At 49.2% G+C, this 21,348-nt stretch overlaps 47 non-coding genes across 47 annotated transcripts; 23 read left to right on the top strand and 24 right to left on the bottom strand.

Annotated features, from left to right (window-relative positions):
• Positions 1-107: 107 nt before the first annotated feature.
• On the bottom strand, positions 108-217 carry TRNAL-CAA (transfer RNA leucine (anticodon CAA)). The gene is made up of 2 exons: positions 180-217; positions 108-153 (listed from the first exon to the last, which is right to left on the bottom strand). It is a non-coding gene; the product is annotated as a tRNA-Leu (tRNA).
• Positions 218-827: 610 nt separating this feature from the next.
• TRNAR-UCG (transfer RNA arginine (anticodon UCG)) lies at positions 828-900 on the top strand. The gene has a single exon. It is a non-coding gene; the product is annotated as a tRNA-Arg (tRNA).
• Positions 901-1,024: 124 nt separating this feature from the next.
• On the bottom strand, positions 1,025-1,134 carry TRNAL-CAA (transfer RNA leucine (anticodon CAA)). The gene is made up of 2 exons: positions 1,097-1,134; positions 1,025-1,070 (listed from the first exon to the last, which is right to left on the bottom strand). It is a non-coding gene; the product is annotated as a tRNA-Leu (tRNA).
• Positions 1,135-1,744: 610 nt separating this feature from the next.
• Positions 1,745-1,817, top strand: TRNAR-UCG (transfer RNA arginine (anticodon UCG)). The gene has a single exon. It is a non-coding gene; the product is annotated as a tRNA-Arg (tRNA).
• Positions 1,818-1,941: 124 nt separating this feature from the next.
• On the bottom strand, positions 1,942-2,051 carry TRNAL-CAA (transfer RNA leucine (anticodon CAA)). Its single transcript has 2 exons — positions 2,014-2,051; positions 1,942-1,987 (listed from the first exon to the last, which is right to left on the bottom strand). It is a non-coding gene; the product is annotated as a tRNA-Leu (tRNA).
• A 610-nt stretch (positions 2,052-2,661) lies between these two features.
• Positions 2,662-2,734, top strand: TRNAR-UCG (transfer RNA arginine (anticodon UCG)). Its single transcript has one exon. It is a non-coding gene; the product is annotated as a tRNA-Arg (tRNA).
• Positions 2,735-2,858: 124 nt separating this feature from the next.
• TRNAL-CAA (transfer RNA leucine (anticodon CAA)) lies at positions 2,859-2,968 on the bottom strand. Its single transcript has 2 exons — positions 2,931-2,968; positions 2,859-2,904 (listed from the first exon to the last, which is right to left on the bottom strand). It is a non-coding gene; the product is annotated as a tRNA-Leu (tRNA).
• A 610-nt stretch (positions 2,969-3,578) lies between these two features.
• TRNAR-UCG (transfer RNA arginine (anticodon UCG)) lies at positions 3,579-3,651 on the top strand. The gene has a single exon. It is a non-coding gene; the product is annotated as a tRNA-Arg (tRNA).
• A 124-nt stretch (positions 3,652-3,775) lies between these two features.
• On the bottom strand, positions 3,776-3,885 carry TRNAL-CAA (transfer RNA leucine (anticodon CAA)). The gene is made up of 2 exons: positions 3,848-3,885; positions 3,776-3,821 (listed from the first exon to the last, which is right to left on the bottom strand). It is a non-coding gene; the product is annotated as a tRNA-Leu (tRNA).
• Positions 3,886-4,495: 610 nt separating this feature from the next.
• On the top strand, positions 4,496-4,568 carry TRNAR-UCG (transfer RNA arginine (anticodon UCG)). The gene has a single exon. It is a non-coding gene; the product is annotated as a tRNA-Arg (tRNA).
• Positions 4,569-4,692: 124 nt separating this feature from the next.
• TRNAL-CAA (transfer RNA leucine (anticodon CAA)) lies at positions 4,693-4,802 on the bottom strand. The gene is made up of 2 exons: positions 4,765-4,802; positions 4,693-4,738 (listed from the first exon to the last, which is right to left on the bottom strand). It is a non-coding gene; the product is annotated as a tRNA-Leu (tRNA).
• Positions 4,803-5,412: 610 nt separating this feature from the next.
• TRNAR-UCG (transfer RNA arginine (anticodon UCG)) lies at positions 5,413-5,485 on the top strand. Its single transcript has one exon. It is a non-coding gene; the product is annotated as a tRNA-Arg (tRNA).
• Positions 5,486-5,609: 124 nt separating this feature from the next.
• On the bottom strand, positions 5,610-5,719 carry TRNAL-CAA (transfer RNA leucine (anticodon CAA)). The gene is made up of 2 exons: positions 5,682-5,719; positions 5,610-5,655 (listed from the first exon to the last, which is right to left on the bottom strand). It is a non-coding gene; the product is annotated as a tRNA-Leu (tRNA).
• A 610-nt stretch (positions 5,720-6,329) lies between these two features.
• On the top strand, positions 6,330-6,402 carry TRNAR-UCG (transfer RNA arginine (anticodon UCG)). The gene has a single exon. It is a non-coding gene; the product is annotated as a tRNA-Arg (tRNA).
• Positions 6,403-6,526: 124 nt separating this feature from the next.
• Positions 6,527-6,636, bottom strand: TRNAL-CAA (transfer RNA leucine (anticodon CAA)). Its single transcript has 2 exons — positions 6,599-6,636; positions 6,527-6,572 (listed from the first exon to the last, which is right to left on the bottom strand). It is a non-coding gene; the product is annotated as a tRNA-Leu (tRNA).
• A 610-nt stretch (positions 6,637-7,246) lies between these two features.
• On the top strand, positions 7,247-7,319 carry TRNAR-UCG (transfer RNA arginine (anticodon UCG)). Its single transcript has one exon. It is a non-coding gene; the product is annotated as a tRNA-Arg (tRNA).
• Positions 7,320-7,443: 124 nt separating this feature from the next.
• On the bottom strand, positions 7,444-7,553 carry TRNAL-CAA (transfer RNA leucine (anticodon CAA)). Its single transcript has 2 exons — positions 7,516-7,553; positions 7,444-7,489 (listed from the first exon to the last, which is right to left on the bottom strand). It is a non-coding gene; the product is annotated as a tRNA-Leu (tRNA).
• Positions 7,554-8,163: 610 nt separating this feature from the next.
• TRNAR-UCG (transfer RNA arginine (anticodon UCG)) lies at positions 8,164-8,236 on the top strand. Its single transcript has one exon. It is a non-coding gene; the product is annotated as a tRNA-Arg (tRNA).
• Positions 8,237-8,360: 124 nt separating this feature from the next.
• TRNAL-CAA (transfer RNA leucine (anticodon CAA)) lies at positions 8,361-8,470 on the bottom strand. Its single transcript has 2 exons — positions 8,433-8,470; positions 8,361-8,406 (listed from the first exon to the last, which is right to left on the bottom strand). It is a non-coding gene; the product is annotated as a tRNA-Leu (tRNA).
• Positions 8,471-9,080: 610 nt separating this feature from the next.
• TRNAR-UCG (transfer RNA arginine (anticodon UCG)) lies at positions 9,081-9,153 on the top strand. The gene has a single exon. It is a non-coding gene; the product is annotated as a tRNA-Arg (tRNA).
• Positions 9,154-9,277: 124 nt separating this feature from the next.
• TRNAL-CAA (transfer RNA leucine (anticodon CAA)) lies at positions 9,278-9,387 on the bottom strand. The gene is made up of 2 exons: positions 9,350-9,387; positions 9,278-9,323 (listed from the first exon to the last, which is right to left on the bottom strand). It is a non-coding gene; the product is annotated as a tRNA-Leu (tRNA).
• A 610-nt stretch (positions 9,388-9,997) lies between these two features.
• Positions 9,998-10,070, top strand: TRNAR-UCG (transfer RNA arginine (anticodon UCG)). Its single transcript has one exon. It is a non-coding gene; the product is annotated as a tRNA-Arg (tRNA).
• A 124-nt stretch (positions 10,071-10,194) lies between these two features.
• Positions 10,195-10,304, bottom strand: TRNAL-CAA (transfer RNA leucine (anticodon CAA)). The gene is made up of 2 exons: positions 10,267-10,304; positions 10,195-10,240 (listed from the first exon to the last, which is right to left on the bottom strand). It is a non-coding gene; the product is annotated as a tRNA-Leu (tRNA).
• Positions 10,305-10,914: 610 nt separating this feature from the next.
• TRNAR-UCG (transfer RNA arginine (anticodon UCG)) lies at positions 10,915-10,987 on the top strand. Its single transcript has one exon. It is a non-coding gene; the product is annotated as a tRNA-Arg (tRNA).
• A 124-nt stretch (positions 10,988-11,111) lies between these two features.
• TRNAL-CAA (transfer RNA leucine (anticodon CAA)) lies at positions 11,112-11,221 on the bottom strand. The gene is made up of 2 exons: positions 11,184-11,221; positions 11,112-11,157 (listed from the first exon to the last, which is right to left on the bottom strand). It is a non-coding gene; the product is annotated as a tRNA-Leu (tRNA).
• A 610-nt stretch (positions 11,222-11,831) lies between these two features.
• On the top strand, positions 11,832-11,904 carry TRNAR-UCG (transfer RNA arginine (anticodon UCG)). The gene has a single exon. It is a non-coding gene; the product is annotated as a tRNA-Arg (tRNA).
• Positions 11,905-12,028: 124 nt separating this feature from the next.
• On the bottom strand, positions 12,029-12,138 carry TRNAL-CAA (transfer RNA leucine (anticodon CAA)). The gene is made up of 2 exons: positions 12,101-12,138; positions 12,029-12,074 (listed from the first exon to the last, which is right to left on the bottom strand). It is a non-coding gene; the product is annotated as a tRNA-Leu (tRNA).
• Positions 12,139-12,748: 610 nt separating this feature from the next.
• Positions 12,749-12,821, top strand: TRNAR-UCG (transfer RNA arginine (anticodon UCG)). The gene has a single exon. It is a non-coding gene; the product is annotated as a tRNA-Arg (tRNA).
• Positions 12,822-12,945: 124 nt separating this feature from the next.
• TRNAL-CAA (transfer RNA leucine (anticodon CAA)) lies at positions 12,946-13,055 on the bottom strand. The gene is made up of 2 exons: positions 13,018-13,055; positions 12,946-12,991 (listed from the first exon to the last, which is right to left on the bottom strand). It is a non-coding gene; the product is annotated as a tRNA-Leu (tRNA).
• A 610-nt stretch (positions 13,056-13,665) lies between these two features.
• On the top strand, positions 13,666-13,738 carry TRNAR-UCG (transfer RNA arginine (anticodon UCG)). The gene has a single exon. It is a non-coding gene; the product is annotated as a tRNA-Arg (tRNA).
• Positions 13,739-13,862: 124 nt separating this feature from the next.
• On the bottom strand, positions 13,863-13,972 carry TRNAL-CAA (transfer RNA leucine (anticodon CAA)). The gene is made up of 2 exons: positions 13,935-13,972; positions 13,863-13,908 (listed from the first exon to the last, which is right to left on the bottom strand). It is a non-coding gene; the product is annotated as a tRNA-Leu (tRNA).
• A 610-nt stretch (positions 13,973-14,582) lies between these two features.
• Positions 14,583-14,655, top strand: TRNAR-UCG (transfer RNA arginine (anticodon UCG)). The gene has a single exon. It is a non-coding gene; the product is annotated as a tRNA-Arg (tRNA).
• A 124-nt stretch (positions 14,656-14,779) lies between these two features.
• On the bottom strand, positions 14,780-14,889 carry TRNAL-CAA (transfer RNA leucine (anticodon CAA)). The gene is made up of 2 exons: positions 14,852-14,889; positions 14,780-14,825 (listed from the first exon to the last, which is right to left on the bottom strand). It is a non-coding gene; the product is annotated as a tRNA-Leu (tRNA).
• Positions 14,890-15,499: 610 nt separating this feature from the next.
• On the top strand, positions 15,500-15,572 carry TRNAR-UCG (transfer RNA arginine (anticodon UCG)). The gene has a single exon. It is a non-coding gene; the product is annotated as a tRNA-Arg (tRNA).
• Positions 15,573-15,696: 124 nt separating this feature from the next.
• TRNAL-CAA (transfer RNA leucine (anticodon CAA)) lies at positions 15,697-15,806 on the bottom strand. Its single transcript has 2 exons — positions 15,769-15,806; positions 15,697-15,742 (listed from the first exon to the last, which is right to left on the bottom strand). It is a non-coding gene; the product is annotated as a tRNA-Leu (tRNA).
• Positions 15,807-16,416: 610 nt separating this feature from the next.
• On the top strand, positions 16,417-16,489 carry TRNAR-UCG (transfer RNA arginine (anticodon UCG)). Its single transcript has one exon. It is a non-coding gene; the product is annotated as a tRNA-Arg (tRNA).
• A 124-nt stretch (positions 16,490-16,613) lies between these two features.
• On the bottom strand, positions 16,614-16,723 carry TRNAL-CAA (transfer RNA leucine (anticodon CAA)). The gene is made up of 2 exons: positions 16,686-16,723; positions 16,614-16,659 (listed from the first exon to the last, which is right to left on the bottom strand). It is a non-coding gene; the product is annotated as a tRNA-Leu (tRNA).
• Positions 16,724-17,333: 610 nt separating this feature from the next.
• On the top strand, positions 17,334-17,406 carry TRNAR-UCG (transfer RNA arginine (anticodon UCG)). Its single transcript has one exon. It is a non-coding gene; the product is annotated as a tRNA-Arg (tRNA).
• A 124-nt stretch (positions 17,407-17,530) lies between these two features.
• On the bottom strand, positions 17,531-17,640 carry TRNAL-CAA (transfer RNA leucine (anticodon CAA)). The gene is made up of 2 exons: positions 17,603-17,640; positions 17,531-17,576 (listed from the first exon to the last, which is right to left on the bottom strand). It is a non-coding gene; the product is annotated as a tRNA-Leu (tRNA).
• Positions 17,641-18,250: 610 nt separating this feature from the next.
• TRNAR-UCG (transfer RNA arginine (anticodon UCG)) lies at positions 18,251-18,323 on the top strand. The gene has a single exon. It is a non-coding gene; the product is annotated as a tRNA-Arg (tRNA).
• Positions 18,324-18,447: 124 nt separating this feature from the next.
• Positions 18,448-18,557, bottom strand: TRNAL-CAA (transfer RNA leucine (anticodon CAA)). The gene is made up of 2 exons: positions 18,520-18,557; positions 18,448-18,493 (listed from the first exon to the last, which is right to left on the bottom strand). It is a non-coding gene; the product is annotated as a tRNA-Leu (tRNA).
• A 610-nt stretch (positions 18,558-19,167) lies between these two features.
• On the top strand, positions 19,168-19,240 carry TRNAR-UCG (transfer RNA arginine (anticodon UCG)). The gene has a single exon. It is a non-coding gene; the product is annotated as a tRNA-Arg (tRNA).
• A 124-nt stretch (positions 19,241-19,364) lies between these two features.
• On the bottom strand, positions 19,365-19,474 carry TRNAL-CAA (transfer RNA leucine (anticodon CAA)). Its single transcript has 2 exons — positions 19,437-19,474; positions 19,365-19,410 (listed from the first exon to the last, which is right to left on the bottom strand). It is a non-coding gene; the product is annotated as a tRNA-Leu (tRNA).
• Positions 19,475-20,084: 610 nt separating this feature from the next.
• TRNAR-UCG (transfer RNA arginine (anticodon UCG)) lies at positions 20,085-20,157 on the top strand. Its single transcript has one exon. It is a non-coding gene; the product is annotated as a tRNA-Arg (tRNA).
• A 124-nt stretch (positions 20,158-20,281) lies between these two features.
• On the bottom strand, positions 20,282-20,391 carry TRNAL-CAA (transfer RNA leucine (anticodon CAA)). The gene is made up of 2 exons: positions 20,354-20,391; positions 20,282-20,327 (listed from the first exon to the last, which is right to left on the bottom strand). It is a non-coding gene; the product is annotated as a tRNA-Leu (tRNA).
• A 610-nt stretch (positions 20,392-21,001) lies between these two features.
• TRNAR-UCG (transfer RNA arginine (anticodon UCG)) lies at positions 21,002-21,074 on the top strand. Its single transcript has one exon. It is a non-coding gene; the product is annotated as a tRNA-Arg (tRNA).
• A 124-nt stretch (positions 21,075-21,198) lies between these two features.
• On the bottom strand, positions 21,199-21,308 carry TRNAL-CAA (transfer RNA leucine (anticodon CAA)). The gene is made up of 2 exons: positions 21,271-21,308; positions 21,199-21,244 (listed from the first exon to the last, which is right to left on the bottom strand). It is a non-coding gene; the product is annotated as a tRNA-Leu (tRNA).
• Positions 21,309-21,348: the final 40 nt, after the last annotated feature.

Below are 21,348 nucleotides of genomic sequence, written 5' to 3'. Positions count from 1 at the left end.
AGAGGTCGAGAGCCCTCTTTTACCTGCTGCTAAACTCGGTTAGCACGATAGGTCATGTTTCAAGGCAAGCGACAACCACGTAAGAGTTTCCAAGGTCAAAAGCTAACTGTCAGAAGTGGGATTTGAACCCACGCCTCCATTCGGAGACCAGAACACCCAACTTTGGTGAAGAAGTTACTCTTGAGTCTGGCGCCTTCGACCACTCGGCCATCCTGACAAAGCTCTCTCGCTCCCGCCTCCAATGCCTTTCCCACTCGGTTAAAGGGAGTCTCTGACCCAAACCCAGCATATCAACCCAGCCCGGAAGATAGATAGGTTAGGGTCACCTGAATCAAACAGTGTGTTCCCCTTGTGAATCGGTGCCTCTGTTGCGGAGATATGGCTGTTTATGTCAATAGGCAAAGTAGCTCTTTGGAGCAACGAGAGCGTTGCCGTTCCTCCAAAGAGGTAAGCCGCAAAGCTCTCGTTGCTCCAAAGAGCTCCTTTGCATATTGACAAAACCGGCGATATGTCGGCAGTGGAGGCACTGATTCACAAGAGACCAAAAACACCCCCTAAGATTCAGGGCACCCTAATCTATCTAGCTTCCCGGCTGGAATTGATATGCTGGGTTCTGGGAGCAGACTCCCTCTAAGCTATTCTGGGTATTCCTTTTTCAACATGTTAGAAAAGGTCAAACCTATTGGTTATCGTAAGAAGATGGAGAATGGTTATATATTTATTCATTTGTCATAAACAAGAAAACGTGTTTTGCCATTGACTTTGGTTCAAGCAAAAGATTTCGTATTGTGCGGCCTCCTCATTTCAACGGGAAGGAAGCTGCTCTAGACCGCGTGGCCTAATGGATAAGGCGTCTGACTTCGGATCAGAAGATTGAGGGTTCGAGTCCCTTCGTGGTCGCGGCCGGACTGGATGCTAGAGGTCGAGAGCCCTCTTTTACCTGCTGCTAAACTCGGTTAGCACGATAGGTCACGTTTCAAGGCAAGCGACAGCCACGTAAGAGTTTCCAAGGTCAAAAGCTAACTGTCAAAAGTGGGATTTGAACCCACGCCTCCATTCGGAGACCAGAACACCCAACTTTGGTGAAGAAGTTACTCTTGAGTCTGGCGCCTTAGACCACTCGGCCATCCTGACAAAGCTCTCTCGCTGCCGCCTCCAATGCCTTTCACACTCGGTTAAAGGGAGTCTCTGACCCAAACCCAGCATATCAACCCAGCCCGGAAGATAGATAGGTTAGGGTCACCTGAATCAAACAGTGTGTTCCCCTTGTGAATCGGTGCCTCTGTTGCGGAGATATGGCTGTTTATGTCAATAGGCAAAGGAGCTCTTTGGAGCAACGAGAGCGTTGCCGTTCCTCCAAAGAGGTAAGCCGCAAAGCTCTCGTTGCTCCAAAGAGCTCCTTTGCATATTGACAAAACCGTCGATATGTCGGCAGTGGAGGCACCGATTCACAAGAGACCAAAAACACCCCCTAAGATTCAGGGCACCCTAATCTATCTAGCTTCCCGGCTGGAATTGATATGCTGGGTTCTGGGAGCAGACTCCCTCTAAGCTATTCTGGGTATTCCTTCTTCAACATGTTAGAAAAGGTCAAACCTATTGGTTATCGTAAGAAGATGGAGAATGGTTATATATTTATTCATTTGTCATAAACAAGAAAACGTGTTTTGCCATTGACTTTGGTTCAAGCAAAAGATTTCGTATTGCGCGGCCTCCTCATTTCGACGGGAAGGAAGCTGCCCTAGACCGCGTGGCCTAATGGATAAGGCGTCTGACTTCGGATCAGAAGATTGAGGGTTCGAGTCCCTTCGTGGTTGCGGCCGGGCTGGATGCTAGAGGTCGAGAGCCCTCTTTTACCTGCTGCTAAACTCGGTTAGCACGATAGGTCACGTTTCAAGGCAAGCGACAGCCACGTAAGAGTTTCCAAGGTCAAAAGCTAACTGTCAGAAGTGGGATTTGAACCCACGCCTCCATTCGGAGACCAGAACACCCAACTTTGGTGAAGAAGTTACTCTTGAGTCTGGCGCCTTAGACCACTCGGCCATCCTGACAAAGCTCTCTCGCTCCCGCCTCCAATGCCTTTCCCACTCGGTTAAAGGGAGTCTCTGACCCAAACCCAGCATATCAACCCAGCCCGGAAGATAGATAGGTTAGGGTCACCTGAATCAAACAGTGTGTTCCCCTTGTGAATCGGTGCCTCTGTTGCGGAGATATGGCTGTTTATGTCAATAGGCAAAGGAGCTCTTTGGAGCAACGAGAGCGTTGCCGTTCCTCCAAAGAGGTAAGCCGCAAAGCTCTCGTTGCTCCAAAGAGCTCCTTTGCATATTGACAAAACTGGCGATATGTCGGCAGTGGAGGCACCGATTCACAAGAGACCAAAAACACCCCCTAAGATTCAGGGCACCCTAATCTATCAAGCTTCCCGGCTGGAATTGATATGCTGGGTTCTGGGAGCAGACTCCCTCTAAGCTATTCTGGGTATTCCTTCTTCAACATGTTACAAAAGGTCAAACCTATTGGTTATCGTAAGAAGATGGAGAATGGTTATATATTTATTCATTTGTCATAAACAAGAAAACGTGTTTTGCCATTGACTTTGGTTCAAGCAAAAGATTTCGTATTGCGCGGCCTCTTCATTTCGACGGGAAGGAAGCTGCCCTAGACCGTGTGGCCTAATGGATAAGGCGTCTGACTTCGGATCAGAAGATTGAGGGTTCGAGTCCCTTCGTGGTCACGGCCGGGCTGGATGCTAGAGGTCGAGAGCCCTCTTTTACCTGCTGCTAAACTCGGTTAGCACGATAGGTCACGTTTCAAGGAAAGCGACAGCCACGTAAGAGTTTCCAAGGTCAAAAGCTAACTGTCAGAAGTGGGATTTGAACCCACGCCTCCATTCGGAGACCAGAACACCCAACTTTGGTGAAGAAGTTACTCTTGAGTCTGGCGCCTTAGACCACTCGGCCATCCTGACAAAGCTCTCTCGCTCCCGCCTCCAATGCCTTTCCCACTCGGTTAAAGGGAGTCTCTGACCCAAACCCAGTATATCAACCCAGCCCGGAAGATAGATAGGTTAGGGTCACCTTAATCAAACAGTGTGTTCCCCTTGTGAATCGGTGCCTCTGTTGCGGAGATATGGCTGTTTATGTTAATAGGCGAAGGAGCTCTTTGGAGCAACGAGAGCGTTGCCGTTCCTCCAAAGAGGTAAGCCGCAAAGCTCTCGTTGCTCCAAAGAGCTCCTTTGCATATTGACAAAACTGGCGATATGTCGGCAGTGGAGGCACCGATTCACAAGAGACCAAAAACACCCCCTAAGATTCAGGGCACCCTAATCTATCAAGCTTCCCGGCTGGAATTGATATGCTGGGTTCTGGGAGCAGACTCCCTGTAAGCTATTCTGGGTATTCCTTTTTCAACATGTTAGAAAAGGTCAAACCTATTGGTTATCGTAAGAAGATGGAGAATGGTTATATATTTATTCATTTGTCATAAACAAGAAAACGTGTTTTGCCATTGACTTTGGTTCAAGCAAAAGATTTCGTATTGTGCGGCCTCCTCATTTCAACGGGAAGGAAGCTGCCCTAGACCGCGTGGCCTAATGGATAAGGCGTCTGACTTCGGATCAGAAGATTGAGGGTTCGAGTCCCTTCGTGGTCGCGGCCGGACTGGATGCTACAGGTCGAGAGCCCTCTTTTACCTGCTGCTAAACTCGGTTAGCACGATAGGTCACGTTTCAAGGCAAGCGACAGCCACGTAAGAGTTTCCAAGGTCAAAAGCTAACTGTCAGAAGTGGGATTTGAACCCACGCCTCCATTCGGAGACCAGAACACCCAACTTTGGTGAAGAAGTTACTCTTGAGTCTGGCGCCTTAGACCACTCGGCCATCCTGACAAAGCTCTCTCGCTCCCGCCTCCAATGCCTTTCCCACTCGGTTAAAGGGAGTCTCTGACCCAAACCCAGCATATCAACCCAGCCCGGAAGATAGATAGGTTAGGGTCACCTGAATCAAACAGTGTGTTCCCCTTGTGAATCGGTGCCTCTGTTGCGGAGATATGGCTGTTTATGTCAATAGGCAAAGGAGCTCTTTGGAGCAACGAGAGCGTTGCCGTTCCTCCAAAGAGGTAAGCCGCAAAGCTCTCGTTGCTCCAAAGAGCTCCTTTGCATATTGACAAAACCGGCGATATGTCGGCAGTGGAGGCACCGATTCACAAGAGACCAAAAACACCCCCTAAGATTCAGGGCACCCTAATCTATCTAGCTTCCCGGCTGGAATTGATATGCTGGGTTCTGGGAGCAGACTCCCTCTAAGCTATTCTGGGTATTCCTTCTTCAACATGTTAGAAAAGGTCAAACCTATTGGTTATCGTAAGAAGATGGAGAATGGTTATATATTTATTCATTTGTCATAAACAAGAAAACGTGTTTTGCCATTGACTTTGGTTCAAGCAAAAGATTTCGTATTGCGCGGCCTCCTCATTTCGACGGAAAGGAAGCTGCCCTAGACCGCGTAGCCTAATGGATAAGGCGTCTGACTTCGGATCAGAAGATTGAGGGTTCGAATCCCTTCGTGGTCGCGGCCGGGCTGGATGCTAGAGGTCGAGAGCCCTCTTTTACCTGCTGCTAAACTCGGTTAGCACGATAGGTCATGTTTCAAGGCAAGCGACAGCCACGTAAGAGTTTCCAAGGTCAAAAGCTAACTGTCAGAAGTGGGATTTGAACCCACGCCTCCATTCGGAGACCAGAACACCCAACTTTGGTGAAGAAGTTACTCTTGAGTCTGGCGCCTTAGACCACTCGGCCATCCTGACAAAGCTCTCTCACTCCCGCCTCCAATGCCTTTCCCACTCGGTTAAAGGGAGTCTCTGACCCAAACCCAGCATATCAATCCAGCCCGGAAGATAGATAGGTTAGGGTCACCTGAATCAAACAGTGTTTTCCCCTTGTGAATCGGTGCCTCTGTTGCGGAGATATGGCTGTTTATGTCAATAGGCAAAGGAGCTCTTTGGAGCAACGAGAGCGTTGCCGTTCCTCCAAAGAGGTAAGCCGCAAAGCTCTCGTTGCTCCAAAGAGCTCCTTTGCATATTGACAAAACCGGCGATATGTTGGCAGTGGAGGCACCGATTCACAAGAGACCAAAAACACCCCCTAAGATTCAGGGCACCCTAATCTATCTAGCTTCCCGGCTGGAATTGATATGCTGGGTTCTGGGAGCAGACTCCCTCTAAGCTATTCTGGGTATTCCTTCTTCAACATGTTAGAAAAGGTCAAACCTATTGGTTATCGTAAGAAGATGGAGAATGGTTATATATTTATTCATTTGTCATAAACAAGAAAACGTGTTTTGCCATTGACTTTGGTTCAAGCAAAAGATTTCGTATTGCGCGGCCTCCTCATTTCGACGGGAAGGAAGCTGCCCTAGACCGCGTGGCCTAATGGATAAGGCGTCTGACTTCGGATCAGAAGATTGAGGGTTCGAGTCCCTTCGTGGTTGCGGCCGGGCTGGATGCTAGAGGTCGAGAGCCCTATTTTACCTGCTGCTAAACTCGGTTAGCACGATAGGTCACGTTTCAAGGCAAGCGACAGCCACGTAAGAGTTTCCAAGGTCAAAAGCTAACTGTCAGAAGTGGGATTTGAACCCACGCCTCCATTCGGAGACCAGAACACCCAACTTTGGTGAAGAAGTTACTCTTGAGTCTGGCGCCTTAGACCACTCGGCCATCCTGACAAAGCTCTCTCGCTCCCGCCTCCAATGCCTTTCCCACTCGGTTAAAGGGAGTCTCTGACCCAAACCCAGCATATCAACCCAGCCCGGAAGATAGATAGGTTAGGGTCACCTGAATCAAACAGTGTGTTCCCCTTGTGAATCGGTGCCTCTGTTGCGGAGATATGGCTGTTTATGTCAATAGGCAAAGGAGCTCTTTGGAGCAACGAGAGCGTTGCCGTTCCTTCAAAGAGGTAAGCCGCAAAGCTCTCGTTGCTCCAAAGAGCTCCTTTGCATATTGACAAAACCGGCGATATGTCGGCAGTGGAGGCACCGATTCACAAGAGACCAAAAACACCCCCTAAGATTCAGGGCACCCTAATCTATCTAGCTTCCCAGCTGGAATTGATATGCTGGGTTCTGGGAGCAGACTCCCTCTAAGCTATTCTGGGTATTCCTTCTTCAACATGTTAGAAAAGGTCAAACCTATTGGTTATCGTAAGAAGATGGAGAATGGTTATATATTTATTCATTTGTCATAAACAAGAAAACGTGTTTTGCCATTGACTTTGGTTCAAGCAAAAGATTTCGTATTGCGCGGCCTCTTCATTTCGACGGGAAGGAAGCTGCCCTAGACCGTGTGGCCTAATGGATAAGGCGTCTGACTTCGGATCAGAAGATTGAGGGTTCGAGTCCCTTCGTGGTCACGGCCGGGCTGGATGCTAGAGGTCGAGAGCCCTCTTTTACCTGCTGCTAAACTCGGTTAGCACGATAGGTCACGTTTCAAGGCAAGCGACAGCCACGTAAGAGTTTCCAAGGTCAAAAGCTAACTGTCAGAAGTGGGATTTGAACCCACGCCTCCATTCGGAGACCAGAACACCCAACTTTGGTGAAGAAGTTACTCTTGAGTCTGGCGCCTTAGACCACTCGGCCATCCTGACAAAGCTCTCTCGCTCCCGCCTCCAATGCCTTTCCCACTCGGTTAAAGGGAGTCTCTGACCCAAACCCAGCATATCAACCCAGCCCGGAAGATAGATAGGTTAGGGTCACCTGAATCAAACAGTGTGTTCCCCTTGTGAAGCGGTGCCTCTGTTGCGGAGATATGGCTGTTTATGTCAATAGGCAAAGGAGCTCTTTGGAGCAACGAGAGCGTTGCCGTTCCTCCAAAGAGGTAAGCCGCAAAGCTCTCGTTGCTCCAAAGAGCTCCTTTGCATATTGACAAAACCGGCGATATGTCGGCACTGGAGGCACCGATTCACAAGAGACCAAAAACACCCCCTAAGATTCAGGGCACCCTAATCTATCTAGCTTCCTGGCTGGAATTGATATGCTGGGTTCTGGGAGCAGACTCCCTCTAAGCTATTCTGGGTATTCCTTCTTCAACATGTTAGAAAAGGTCAAACCTATTGGTTATCGTAAGAAGATGGAGAATGGTTATATATTTATTCATTTGTCATAAACAAGAAAACGTGTTTTGCCATTGACTTTGGTTCAAGCAAAAGATTTCGTATTGCGCGGCCTCCTCATTTCGACGGGAAGGAAACTGCCCTAGACCGCGTGGCCTAATGGATAAGGCGTCTGACTTCGGATCAGAAGATTGAGGGTTCGAGTCCCTTCGTGGTCGCGGCCGGGCTGGATGCTAGAGGTCGAGAGCCCTCTTTTACCTGCTGCTAAACTCGGTTAGCACGATAGGTCACGTTTCAAGGAAAGCGACAGCCACGTAAGAGTTTCCAAGGTCAAAAGCTAACTGTCAGAAGTGGGATTTGAACCCACGCCTCCATTCGGAGACCAGAACACCCAACTTTGGTGAAGAAGTTACTCTTGAGTCTGGCGCCTTAGACCACTCGGCCATCCTGACAAAGCTCTCTCGCTCCCGCCTCCAATGCCTTTCCCACTCGGTTAAAGGGAGTCTCTGACCCAAACCCAGCATATCAACCCAGCCCGGAAGATAGATAGGTTAGGGTCACCTGAATCAAACAGTGTGTTCCCCTTGTGAAGCGGTGCCTCTGTTGCGGAGATATGGCTGTTTATGTCAATAGGCAAAGGAGCTCTTTGGAGCAACGAGAGCGTTGCCGTTCCTCCAAAGAGGTAAGCCGCAAAGCTCTCGTTGCTCCAAAGAGCTCCTTTGCATATTGACAAAACCGGCGATATGTCGGCAGTGGAGGCACCGATTCACAAGAGACCAAAAACACCCCCTAAGATTCAGGGCACCCTAATCTATCTAGCTTCCTGGCTGGAATTGATATGCTGGGTTCTGGGAGCAGACTCCCTCTAAGCTATTCTGGGTATTCCTTCTTCAACATGTTAGAAAAGGTCAAACCTATTGGTTATCGTAAGAAGATGGAGAATGGTTATATATTTATTCATTTGTCATAAACAAGAAAACGTGTTTTGCCATTGACTTTGGTTCAAGCAAAAGATTTCGTATTGCGCGGCCTCCTCATTTCGACGGGAAGGAAGCTGCCCTAGACCGCGTGGCCTAATGGATAAGGCGTCTGACTTCGGATCAGAAGATTGAGGGTTCGAGTCCCTTCGTGGTCGCGGCCGGGCTGGATGCTAGAGGTCGAGAGCCCTCTTTTACCTGCTGCTAAACTCGGTTAGCACGATAGGTCACGTTTCAAGGCAAGCGACAGCCACGTAAGAGTTTCCAAGGTCAAAAGCTAACTGTCAGAAGTGGGATTTGAACCCACGCCTCCATTCGGAGACCAGAACACCCAACTTTGGTGAAGAAGTTACTCTTGAGTCTGGCGCCTTAGACCACTCGGCCATCCTGACAAAGCTCTCTCGCTCCCGCCTCCAATGCCTTTCCCACTCGGTTAAAGGGAGTCTCTGACCCAAACCCAGCATATCAACCCAGCCCGGAAGATAGATAGGTTAGGGTCACCTGAATCAAACAGTGTGTTCCCCTTGTGAAGCGGTGCCTCTGTTGCGGAGATATGGCTGTTTATGTCAATAGGCAAAGGAGCTCTTTGGAGCAACGAGAGCGTTGCCGTTCCTCCAAAGAGGTAAGCCGCAAAGCTCTCGTTGCTCCAAAGAGCTCCTTTGCATATTGACAAAACCGGCGATATGTCGGCAGTGGAGGCACCGATTCACAAGAGACCAAAAACACCCCCTAAGATTCAGGGCACCCTAATCTATCTAGCTTCCTGGCTGGAATTGATATGCTGGGTTCTGGGAGCAGACTCCCTCTAAGCTATTCTGGGTATTCCTTCTTCAACATGTTAGAAAAGGTCAAACCTATTGGTTATCGTAAGAAGATGGAGAATGGTTATATATTTATTCATTTGTCATAAACAAGAAAACGTGTTTTGCCATTGACTTTGGTTCAAGCAAAAGATTTCGTATTGCGCGGCCTCCTCATTTCGACGGGAAGGAAGCTGCCCTAGACCGCGTGGCCTAATGGATAAGGCGTCTGACTTCGGATCAGAAGATTGAGGGGTCGAGTCCCTTCGTGGTCGCGGCCGGGCTGGATGCTAGAGGTCGAGAGCCCTCTTTTACCTGCTGCTAAACTCGGTTAGCACGATAGGTCACGTTTCAAGGCAAGCGACAGCCACGTAAGAGTTTCCAAGGTCAAAAGCTAACTGTCAGAAGTGGGATTTGAACCCACGCCTCCATTCGGAGACCAGAACACCCAACTTTGGTGAAGAAGTTACTCTTGAGTCTGGCGCCTTAGACCACTCGGCCATCCTGACAAAGCTCTCTCGCTCCCGCCTCCAATGCCTTTCCCACTCGGTTAAAGGGAGTCTCTGACCCAAACCCAGCATATCAACCCAGCCCGGAAGATAGATAGGTTAGGGTCACCTGAATCAAACAGTGTGTTCCCCTTGTGAAGCGGTGCCTCTGTTGCGGAGATATGGCTGTTTATGTCAATAGGCAAAGGAGCTCTTTGGAGCAACGAGAGCGTTGCCGTTCCTCCAAAGAGGTAAGCCGCAAAGCTCTCGTTGCTCCAAAGAGCTCCTTTGCATATCGACAAAACCGGCGATATGTCGGCAGTGGAGGCACCGATTCACAAGAGACCAAAAACACCCCCTAAGATTCAGGGCACCCTAATCTATCTAGCTTCCTGGCTGGAATTGATATGCTGGGTTCTGGGAGCAGACTCCCTCTAAGCTATTCTGGGTATTCCTTCTTCAACATGTTAGAAAAGGTCAAACCTATTGGTTATCGTAAGAAGATGGAGAATGGTTATATATTTATTCATTTGTCATAAACAAGAAAACGTGTTTTGCCATTGACTTTGGTTCAAGCAAAAGATTTCGTATTGCGCGGCCTCCTCATTTCGACGGGAAGGAAGCTGCCCTAGACCGCGTGGCCTAATGGATAAGGCGTCTGACTTCGGATCAGAAGATTGAGGGTTCGAGTTCCTTCGTGGTCGCGGCCGGGCTGGATGCTAGAGGTCGAGAGCCCTCTTTTACCTGCTGCTAAACTCGGTTAGCACGATAGGTCACGTTTCAAGGCAAGCGACAGCCACGTAAGAGTTTCCAAGGTCAAAAGCTAACTGTCAGAAGTGGGATTTGAACCCACGCCTCCATTCGGAGACCAGAACACCCAACTTTGGTGAAGAAGTTACTCTTGAGTCTGGCGCCTTAGACCACTCGGCCATCCTGACAAAGCTCTCTCGCTCCTGCCTCCAATGCCTTTCCCACTCGGTTAAAGGGAGTCTCTGACCCAAACCCAGCATATCAACCCAGCCCGGAAGATAGATAGGTTAGGGTCACCTGAATCAAACAGTGTGTTCCCCTTGTGAAGCGGTGCCTCTGTTGCGGAGATATGGCTGTTTATGTCAATAGGCAAAGGAGCTCTTTGGAGCAACGAGAGCGTTGCCGTTCCTCCAAAGAGGTAAGCCGCAAAGCTCTCGTTGCTCCAAAGAGCTCCTTTGCATATTGACAAAACCGGCGATATGTCGGCAGTGGAGGCACCGATTCACAAGAGACCAAAAACACCCCCTAAGATTCAGGGCACCCTAATCTATCTAGCTTCCTGGCTGGAATTGATATGCTGGGTTCTGGGAGCAGACTCCCTCTAAGCTATTCTGGGTATTCCTTCTTCAACATGTTAGAAAAGGTCAAACCTATTGGTTATCGTAAGAAGATGGAGAATGGTTATATATTTATTCATTTGTCATAAACAAGAAAACGTGTTTTGCCATTGACTTTGGTTCAAGCAAAAGATTTCGTATTGCGCGGCCTCCTCATTTCGACGGGAAGGAAGCTGCCCTAGACCGCGCGGCCTAATGGATAAGGCGTCTGACTTCGGATCAGAAGATTGAGGGTTCGAGTCCCTTCGTGGTCGCGGCCGGGCTGGATGCTAGAGGTCGAGAGCCCTCTTTTACCTGCTGCTAAACTCGGTTAGCACGATAGGTCACGTTTCAAGGCAAGCGACAGCCACGTAAGAGTTTCCAAGGTCAAAAGCTAACTGTCAGAAGTGGGATTTGAACCCACGCCTCCATTCGGAGACCAGAACACCCAACTTCGGTGAAGAAGTTACTCTTGAGTCTGGCGCCTTAGACCACTCGGCCATCCTGACAAAGCTCTCTCGCTCCCGCCTCCAATGCCTTTCCCACTCGGTTAAAGGGAGTCTCTGACCCAAACCCAGCATATCAACCCAGCCCGGAAGATAGATAGGTTAGGGTCACCTGAATCAAACAGTGTGTTCCCCTTGTGAAGCGGTGCCTCTGTTGCGGAGATATGGCTGTTTATGTCAATAGGCAAAGGAGCTCTTTGGAGCAACGAGAGCGTTGCCGTTCCTCCAAAGAGGTAAGCCGCAAAGCTCTCGTTGCTCCAAAGAGCTCCTTTGCATATTGACAAAACCGGCGATATGTCGGCAGTGGAGGCACCGATTCACAAGAGACCAAAAACACCCCCTAAGATTCAGGGCACCCTAATCTATCTAGCTTCCTGGCTGGAATTGATATGCTGGGTTCTGGGAGCAGACTCCCTCTAAGCTATTCTGGGTATTCCTTCTTCAACATGTTAGAAAAGGTCAAACCTATTGGTTATCGTAAGAAGATGGAGAGTGGTTATATATTTATTCATTTGTCATAAACAAGAAAACGTGTTTTGCCATTGACTTTGGTTCAAGCAAAAGATTTCGTATTGCGCGGCCTCCTCATTTCGACGGGAAGGAAGCTGCCCTAGACCGCGTGGCCTAATGGATAAGGCGTCTGACTTCGGATCAGAAGATTGAGGGTTCGAGTCCCTTCGTGGTCGCGGCCGGGCTGGATGCTAGAGGTCGAGAGCCCTCTTTTACCTGCTGCTAAACTCGGTTAGCACGATAGGTCACGTTTCAAGGCAAGCGACAGCCACGTAAGAGTTTCCAAGGTCAAAAGCTAACTGTCAGAAGTGGGATTTGAGCACACGCCTCCATTCGGAGACCAGAACACCCAACTTTGGTGAAGAAGTTACTCTTGAGTCTGGCGCCTTAGACCACTCGGCCATCCTGACAAAGCTCTCTCGCTCCCGCCTCCAATGCCTTTCCCACTCGGTTAAAGGGAGTCTCTGACCCAAACCCAGCATATCAACCCAGCCCGGAAGATAGATAGGTTAGGGTCACCTGAATCAAACAGTGTGTTCCCCTTGTGAATCGGTGCCTCTGTTGCGGAGATATGGCTGTTTATGTCAATAGGCAAAGGAGCTCTTTGGAGCAACGAGAGCGTTGCCGTTCCTCCAAAGAGGTAAGCCGCAAAGCTCTCGTTGCTCCAAAGAGCTCCTTTGCATATTGACAAAACCGGCGATATGTCGGCAGTGGAGGCACCGATTCACAAGAGACCAAAAACACCCCCTAAGATTCAGGGCACCCTAATCTATCTAGCTTCCTGGCTGGAATTGATATGCTGGGTTCTGGGAGCAGACTCCCTCTAAGCTATTCTGGGTATTCCTTCTTCAACATGTTAGAAAAGGTCAAACCTATTGGTTATCGTAAGAAGATGGAGAATGGTTATATATTTATTCATTTGTCATAAACAAGAAAACGTGTTTTGCCATTGACTTTGGTTCAAGCAAAAGATTTCGTATTGCGCGGCCTCCTCATTTCGACGGGAAGGAAGCTGCCCTAGACCGCGTGGCCTAATGGATAAGGCGTCTGACTTCGGATCAGAAGATTGAGGGTTCGAGTCCCTTCGTGGTCGCGGCCGGGCTGGATGCTAGAGGTCGAGAGCCCTCTTTTACCTGCTGCTAAACTCGGTTAGCACGATAGGTCACGTTTCAAGGCAAGCGACAGCCACGTAAGAGTTTCCAAGGTCAAAAGCTAACTGTCAGAAGTGGGATTTGAACCCACGCCTCCATTCGGAGACCAGAACACCCAACTTTGGTGAAGAAGTTACTCTTGAGTCTGGCGCCTTAGACCACTCGGCCATCCTGACAAAGCTCTCTCGCTCCCGCCTCCAATGCCTTTCCCACTCGGTTAAAGGGAGTCTCTGACCCAAACCCAGCATATCAACCCAGCCCGGAAGATAGATAGGTTAGGGTCACCTGAATCAAACAGTGTGTTCCCCTTGTGAAGCGGTGCCTCTGTTGCGGAGATATGGCTGTTTATGTCAATAGGCAAAGGAGCTCTTTGGAGCAACGAGAGCGTTGCCGTTCCTCCAAAGAGGTAAGCCGCAAAGCTCTCGTTGCTCCAAAGAGCTCCTTTGCATATTGACAAAACCGGCGATATGTCGGCAGTGGAGGCACCGATTCACAAGAGACCAAAAACACCCCCTAAGATTCAGGGCACCCTAATCTATCTAGCTTCCTGGCTGGAATTGATATGCTGGGTTCTGGGAGCAGACTCCCTCTAAGCTATTCTGGGTATTCCTTCTTCAACATGTTAGAAAAGGTCAAACCTATTGGTTATCGTAAGAAGATGGAGAATGGTTATATATTTATTCATTTGTCATAAACAAGAAAACGTGTTTTGCCATTGACTTTGGTTCAAGCAAAAGATTTCGTATTGCGCGGCCTCCTCATTTCAACGGGAAGGAAGCTGCCCTAGACCGCGTGGCCTAATGGATAAGGCGTTTGACTTCGGATCAGAAGATTGAGGGTTCGAGTCCCTTCGTGGTCGCGGCCGGGCTGGATGCTAGAGGTCGAGAGCCCTCTTTTACCTGCTGCTAAACTCGGTTAGCACGATAGGTCACGTTTCAAGGCAAGCGACAGCCACGTAAGAGTTTCCAAGGTCAAAAGCTAACTGTCAGAAGTGGGATTTGAACCCACGCCTCCATTCGGAGACCAGAACACCCAACTTTGGTGAAGAAGTTACTCTTGAGTCTGGCGCCTTAGACCACTCGGCCATCCTGACAAAGCTCTCTCGCTCCCGCCTCCAATGCCTTTCCCACTCGGTTAAAGGGAGTCTCTGACCCAAACCCAGCATATCAACCCAGCCCGGAAGATAGATAGGTTAGGGTCACCTGAATCAAACAGTGTGTTCCCCTTGTGAAGCGGTGCCTCTGTTGCGGAGATATGGCTGTTTATGTCAATAGGCAAAGGAGCTCTTTGGAGCAACGAGAGCGTTGCCGTTCCTCCAAAGAGGTAAGCCGCAAAGCTCTCGTTGCTCCAAAGAGCTCCTTTGCATATCGACAAAACCGGCGATATGTCGGCAGTGGAGGCACCGATTCACAAGAGACCAAAAACACCCCCTAAGATTCAGGGCACCCTAATCTATCTAGCTTCCCGGCTGGAATTGATATGCTGGGTTCTGGGAGCAGACTCCCTCTAAGCTATTCTGGGTATTCCTTCTTCAACATGTTAGAAAAGGTCAAACCTATTGGTTATCGTAAGAAGATGGAGAATGGTTATATATTTATTCATTTGTCATAAACAAGAAAACGTGTTTTGCCATTGACTTTGGTTCAAGCAAAAGATTTCGTATTGCGCGGCCTCCTCATTTCGACGGGAAGGAAGCTGCCCTAGACCGCGTGGCCTAATGGATAAGGCGTCTGACTTCGGATCAGAAGATTGAGGGTTCGAGTTCCTTCGTGGTCGCGGCCGGGCTGGATGCTAGAGGTCGAGAGCCCTCTTTTACCTGCTGCTAAACTCGGTTAGCACGATAGGTCACGTTTCAAGGCAAGCGACAGCCACGTAAGAGTTTCCAAGGTCAAAAGCTAACTGTCAGAAGTGGGATTTGAACCCACGCCTCCATTCGGAGACCAGAACACCCAACTTTGGTGAAGAAGTTACTCTTGAGTCTGGCGCCTTAGACCACTCGGCCATCCTGACAAAGCTCTCTCGCTCCTGCCTCCAATGCCTTTCCCACTCGGTTAAAGGGAGTCTCTGACCCAAACCCAGCATATCAACCCAGCCCGGAAGATAGATAGGTTAGGGTCACCTGAATCAAACAGTGTGTTCCCCTTGTGAAGCGGTGCCTCTGTTGCGGAGATATGGCTGTTTATGTCAATAGGCAAAGGAGCTCTTTGGAGCAACGAGAGCGTTGCCGTTCCTCCAAAGAGGTAAGCCGCAAAGCTCTCGTTGCTCCAAAGAGCTCCTTTGCATATTGACAAAACCGGCGATATGTCGGCAGTGGAGGCACCGATTCACAAGAGACCAAAAACACCCCCTAAGATTCAGGGCACCCTAATCTATCTAGCTTCCTGGCTGGAATTGATATGCTGGGTTCTGGGAGCAGACTCCCTCTAAGCTATTCTGGGTATTCCTTCTTCAACATGTTAGAAAAGGTCAAACCTATTGGTTATCGTAAGAAGATGGAGAATGGTTATATATTTATTCATTTGTCATAAACAAGAAAACGTGTTTTGCCATTGACTTTGGTTCAAGCAAAAGATTTCGTATTGCGCGGCCTCCTCATTTCGACGGGAAGGAAGCTTCCCTAGACCGCGCGGCCTAATGGATAAGGCGTCTGACTTCGGATCAGAAGATTGAGGGTTCGAGTCCCTTCGTGGTCGCGGCCGGGCTGGATGCTAGAGGTCGAGAGCCCTCTTTTACCTGCTGCTAAACTCGGTTAGCACGATAGGTCATGTTTCAAGGCAAGCGACAACCACGTAAGAGTTTCCAAGGTCAAAAGCTAACTGTCAGAAGTGGGATTTGAACCCACGCCTCCATTCGGAGACCAGAACACCCAACTTTGGTGAAGAAGTTACTCTTGAGTCTGGCGCCTTCGACCACTCGGCCATCCTGACAAAGCTCTCTCGCTCCCGCCTCCAATGCCTTTCCCACTCGGTTAAAGGGAGTCTCTGACCCAAACCCAGCATATCAACCCAGCCCGGAAGATAGATAGGTTAGGGTCACCTGAATCAAACAGTGTGTTCCCCTTGTGAATCGGTGCCTCTGTTGCGGAGATATGGCTGTTTATGTCAATAGGCAAAGTAGCTCTTTGGAGCAACGAGAGCGTTGCCGTTCCTCCAAAGAGGTAAGCCGCAAAGCTCTCGTTGCTCCAAAGAGCTCCTTTGCATATTGACAAAACCGGCGATATGTCGGCAGTGGAGGCACTGATTCACAAGAGACCAAAAACACCCCCTAAGATTCAGGGCACCCTAATCTATCTAGCTTCCCGGCTGGAATTGATATGCTGGGTTCTGGGAGCAGACTCCCTCTAAGCTATTCTGGGTATTCCTTTTTCAACATGTTAGAAAAGGTCAAACCTATTGGTTATCGTAAGAAGATGGAGAATGGTTATATATTTATTCATTTGTCATAAACAAGAAAACGTGTTTTGCCATTGACTTTGGTTCAAGCAAAAGATTTCATATTGTGCGGCCTCCTCATTTCAACGGGAAGGAAGCTGCTCTAGACCGCGTGGCCTAATGGATAAGGCGTCTGACTTCGGATCAGAAGATTGAGGGTTCGAGTCCCTTCGTGGTCGCGGCCGGACTGGATGCTAGAGGTCGAGAGCCCTCTTTTACCTGCTGCTAAACTCGGTTAGCACGATAGGTCACGTTTCAAGGCAAGCGACAGCCACGTAAGAGTTTCCAAGGTCAAAAGCTAACTGTCAAAAGTGGGATTTGAACCCACGCCTCCATTCGGAGACCAGAACACCCAACTTTGGTGAAGAAGTTACTCTTGAGTCTGGCGCCTTAGACCACTCGGCCATCCTGACAAAGCTCTCTCGCTGCCGCCTCCAATGCCTTTCACACTCGGTTAAAGGGAGTCTCTGACCCAAACCCAGCATATCAACCCAGCCCGGAAGATAGATAGGTTAGGGTCACCTGAATCAAACAGTGTGTTCCCCTTGTGAATCGGTGCCTCTGTTGCGGAGATATGGCTGTTTATGTCAATAGGCAAAGGAGCTCTTTGGAGCAACGAGAGCGTTGCCGTTCCTCCAAAGAGGTAAGCCGCAAAGCTCTCGTTGCTCCAAAGAGCTCCTTTGCATATTGACAAAACCGTCGATATGTCGGCAGTGGAGGCACCGATTCACAAGAGACCAAAAACACCCCCTAAGATTCAGGGCACCCTAATCTATCTAGCTTCCCGGCTGGAATTGATATGCTGGGTTCTGGGAGCAGACTCCCTCTAAGCTATTCTGGGTATTCCTTCTTCAACATGTTAGAAAAGGTCAAACCTATTGGTTATCGTAAGAAGATGGAGAATGGTTATATATTTATTCATTTGTCATAAACAAGAAAACGTGTTTTGCCATTGACTTTGGTTCAAGCAAAAGATTTCGTATTGCGCGGCCTCCTCATTTCGACGGGAAGGAAGCTGCCCTAGACCGCGTGGCCTAATGGATAAGGCGTCTGACTTCGGATCAGAAGATTGAGGGTTCGAGTCCCTTCGTGGTTGCGGCCGGGCTGGATGCTAGAGGTCGAGAGCCCTCTTTTACCTGCTGCTAAACTCGGTTAGCACGATAGGTCACGTTTCAAGGCAAGCGACAGCCACGTAAGAGTTTCCAAGGTCAAAAGCTAACTGTCAGAAGTGGGATTTGAACCCACGCCTCCATTCGGAGACCAGAACACCCAACTTTGGTGAAGAAGTTACTCTTGAGTCTGGCGCCTTAGACCACTCGGCCATCCTGACAAAGCTCTCTCGCTCCCGCCTCCAATGCCTTTCCCACTCGGTTAAAGGGAGTCTCTGACCCAAACCCAGCATATCAACCCAGCCCGGAAGATAGATAGGTTAGGGTCACCTGAATCAAACAGTGTGTTCCCCTTGTGAATCGGTGCCTCTGTTGCGGAGATATGGCTGTTTATGTCAATAGGCAAAGGAGCTCTTTGGAGCAACGAGAGCGTTGCCGTTCCTCCAAAGAGGTAAGCCGCAAAGCTCTCGTTGCTCCAAAGAGCTCCTTTGCATATTGACAAAACTGGCGATATGTCGGCAGTGGAGGCACCGATTCACAAGAGACCAAAAACACCCCCTAAGATTCAGGGCACCCTAATCTATCAAGCTTCCCGGCTGGAATTGATATGCTGGGTTCTGGGAGCAGACTCCCTCTAAGCTATTCTGGGTATTCCTTCTTCAACATGTTACAAAAGGTCAAACCTATTGGTTATCGTAAGAAGATGGAGAATGGTTATATATTTATTCATTTGTCATAAACAAGAAAACGTGTTTTGCCATTGACTTTGGTTCAAGCAAAAGATTTCGTATTGCGCGGCCTCTTCATTTCGACGGGAAGGAAGCTGCCCTAGACCGTGTGGCCTAATGGATAAGGCGTCTGACTTCGGATCAGAAGATTGAGGGTTCGAGTCCCTTCGTGGTCACGGCCGGGCTGGATGCTAGAGGTCGAGAGCCCTCTTTTACCTGCTGCTAAACTCGGTTAGCACGATAGGTCACGTTTCAAGGAAAGCGACAGCCACGTAAGAGTTTCCAAGGTCAAAAGCTAACTGTCAGAAGTGGGATTTGAACCCACGCCTCCATTCGGAGACCAGAACACCCAACTTTGGTGAAGAAGTTACTCTTGAGTCTGGCGCCTTAGACCACTCGGCCATCCTGACAAAGCTCTCTCGCTCCCGCCTCCAATGCCTTTCCCACTCGGTTAAAGGGAGTCTCTGACCCAAACCCAGTATATCAACCCAGCCCGGAAGATAGATAGGTTAGGGTCACCTTAATCAAACAGTGTGTTCCCCTTGTGAATCGGTGCCTCTGTTGCGGAGATATGGCTGTTTATGTTAATAGGCGAAGGAGCTCTTTGGAGCAACGAGAGCGTTGCCGTTCCTCCAAAGAGGTAAGCCGCAAAGCTCTCGTTGCTCCAAAGAGCTCCTTTGCATATTGACAAAACTGGCGATATGTCGGCAGTGGAGGCACCGATTCACAAGAGACCAAAAACACCCCCTAAGATTCAGGGCACCCTAATCTATCAAGCTTCCCGGCTGGAATTGATATGCTGGGTTCTGGGAGCAGACTCCCTGTAAGCTATTCTGGGTATTCCTTTTTCAACATGTTAGAAAAGGTCAAACCTATTGGTTATCGTAAGAAGATGGAGAATGGTTATATATTTATTCATTTGTCATAAACAAGAAAACGTGTTTTGCCATTGACTTTGGTTCAAGCAAAAGATTTCGTATTGTGCGGCCTCCTCATTTCAACGGGAAGGAAGCTGCCCTAGACCGCGTGGCCTAATGGATAAGGCGTCTGACTTCGGATCAGAAGATTGAGGGTTCGAGTCCCTTCGTGGTCGCGGCCGGACTGGATGCTACAGGTCGAGAGCCCTCTTTTACCTGCTGCTAAACTCGGTTAGCACGATAGGTCATGTTTCAAGGCAAGCGACAGCCACGTAAGAGTTTCCAAGGTCAAAAGCTAACTGTCAGAAGTGGGATTTGAACCCACGCCTCCATTCGGAGACCAGAACACCCAACTTTGGTGAAGAAGTTACTCTTGAGTCTGGCGCCTTAGACCACTCGGCCATCCTGACAAAGCTCTCTCACTCCCGCCTCCAATGCCTTTCCCACTCGGTTAAAGGGAGTCTCTGACCCAAACCCAGCATATCAATCCAGCCCGGAAGATAGATAGGTTAGGGTCACCTGAATCAAACAGTGTTTTCCCCTTGTGAATCGGTGCCTCTGTTGCGGAGATATGGCTGTTTATGTCAATAGGCAAAGGAGCTCTTTGGAGCAACGAGAGCGTTGCCGTTCCTCCAAAGAGGTAAGCCGCAAAGCTCTCGTTGCTCCAAAGAGCTCCTTTGCATATTGACAAAACCGGCGATATGTTGGCAGTGGAGGCACCGATTCACAAGAGACCAAAAACACCCCCTAAGATTCAGGGCACCCTAATCTATCTAGCTTCCCGGCTGGAATTGATATGCTGGGTTCTGGGAGCAGACTCCCTCTAAGCTATTCTGGGTATTCCTTCTTCAACATGTTAGAAAAGGTCAAACCTATTGGTTATCGTAAGAAGATGGAGAATGGTTATATATTTATTCATTTGTCATAAACAAGAAAACGTGTTTTGCCATTGACTTTGGTTCAAGCAAAAGATTTCGTATTGCGCGGCCTCCTCATTTCGACGGGAAGGAAGCTGCCCTAGACCGCGTGGCCTAATGGATAAGGCGTCTGACTTCGGATCAGAAGATTGAGGGTTCGAGTCCCTTCGTGGTTGCGGCCGGGCTGGATGCTAGAGGTCGAGAGCCCTATTTTACCTGCTGCTAAACTCGGTTAGCACGATAGGTCACGTTTCAAGGCAAGCGACAGCCACGTAAGAGTTTCCAAGGTCAAAAGCTAACTGTCAGAAGTGGGATTTGAACCCACGCCTCCATTCGGAGACCAGAACACCCAACTTTGGTGAAGAAGTTACTCTTGAGTCTGGCGCCTTAGACCACTCGGCCATCCTGACAAAGCTCTCTCGCTCCCGCCTCCAATGCCTTTCCCACTCGGTTAAAGGGAGTCTCTGACCCAAACCCAGCATATCAACCCAGCCCGGAAGATAGATAGGTTAGGGTCACCTGAATCAAACAGTGTGTTCCCCTTGTGAATCGGTGCCTCTGTTGCGGAGATATGGCTGTTTATGTCAATAGGCAAAGGAGCTCTTTGGAGCAACGAGAGCGTTGCCGTTCCTTCAAAGAGGTAAGCCGCAAAGCTCTCGTTGCTCCAAAGAGCTCCTTTGCATATTGACAAAACCGGCGATATGTCGGCAGTGGAGGCACCGATTCACAAGAGACCAAAAACACCCCCTAAGATTCAGGGCACCCTAATCTATCTAGCTTCCCAGCTGGAATTGATATGCTGGGTTCTGGGAGCAGACTCCCTCTAAGCTATTCTGGGTATTCCTTCTTCAACATGTTAGAAAAGGTCAAACCTATTGGTTATCGTAAGAAGATGGAGAATGGTTATATATTTATTCATTTGTCATAAACAAGAAAACGTGTTTTGCCATTGACTTTGGTTCAAGCAAAAGATTTCGTATTGCGCGGCCTCTTCATTTCGACGGGAAGGAAGCTGCCCTAGACCGTGTGGCCTAATGGATAAGGCGTCTGACTTCGGATCAGAAGATTGAGGGTTCGAGTCCCTTCGTGGTCACGGCCGGGCTGGATGCTAGAGGTCGAGAGCCCTCTTTTACCTGCTGCTAAACTCGGTTAGCACGATAGGTCACGTTTCAAGGCAAGCGACAGCCACGTAAGAGTTTCCAAGGTCAAAAGCTAACTGTCAGAAGTGGGATTTGAACCCACGCCTCCATTCGGAGACCAGAACACCCAACTTTGGTGAAGAAGTTACTCTTGAGTCTGGCGCCTTAGACCACTCGGCCATCCTGACAAAGCTCTCTCGCTCCCGCCTCCAATGCCTTTCCCACTCG

This window comes from Leptodactylus fuscus, chromosome 11 (genome assembly GCF_031893055.1).
Source record: "Leptodactylus fuscus isolate aLepFus1 chromosome 11, aLepFus1.hap2, whole genome shotgun sequence".
In the NCBI taxonomy this organism is placed as follows: domain Eukaryota; kingdom Metazoa; phylum Chordata; class Amphibia; order Anura; family Leptodactylidae; genus Leptodactylus; species Leptodactylus fuscus.
This window is presented reverse-complemented; position numbering and strand designations above follow the sequence as displayed.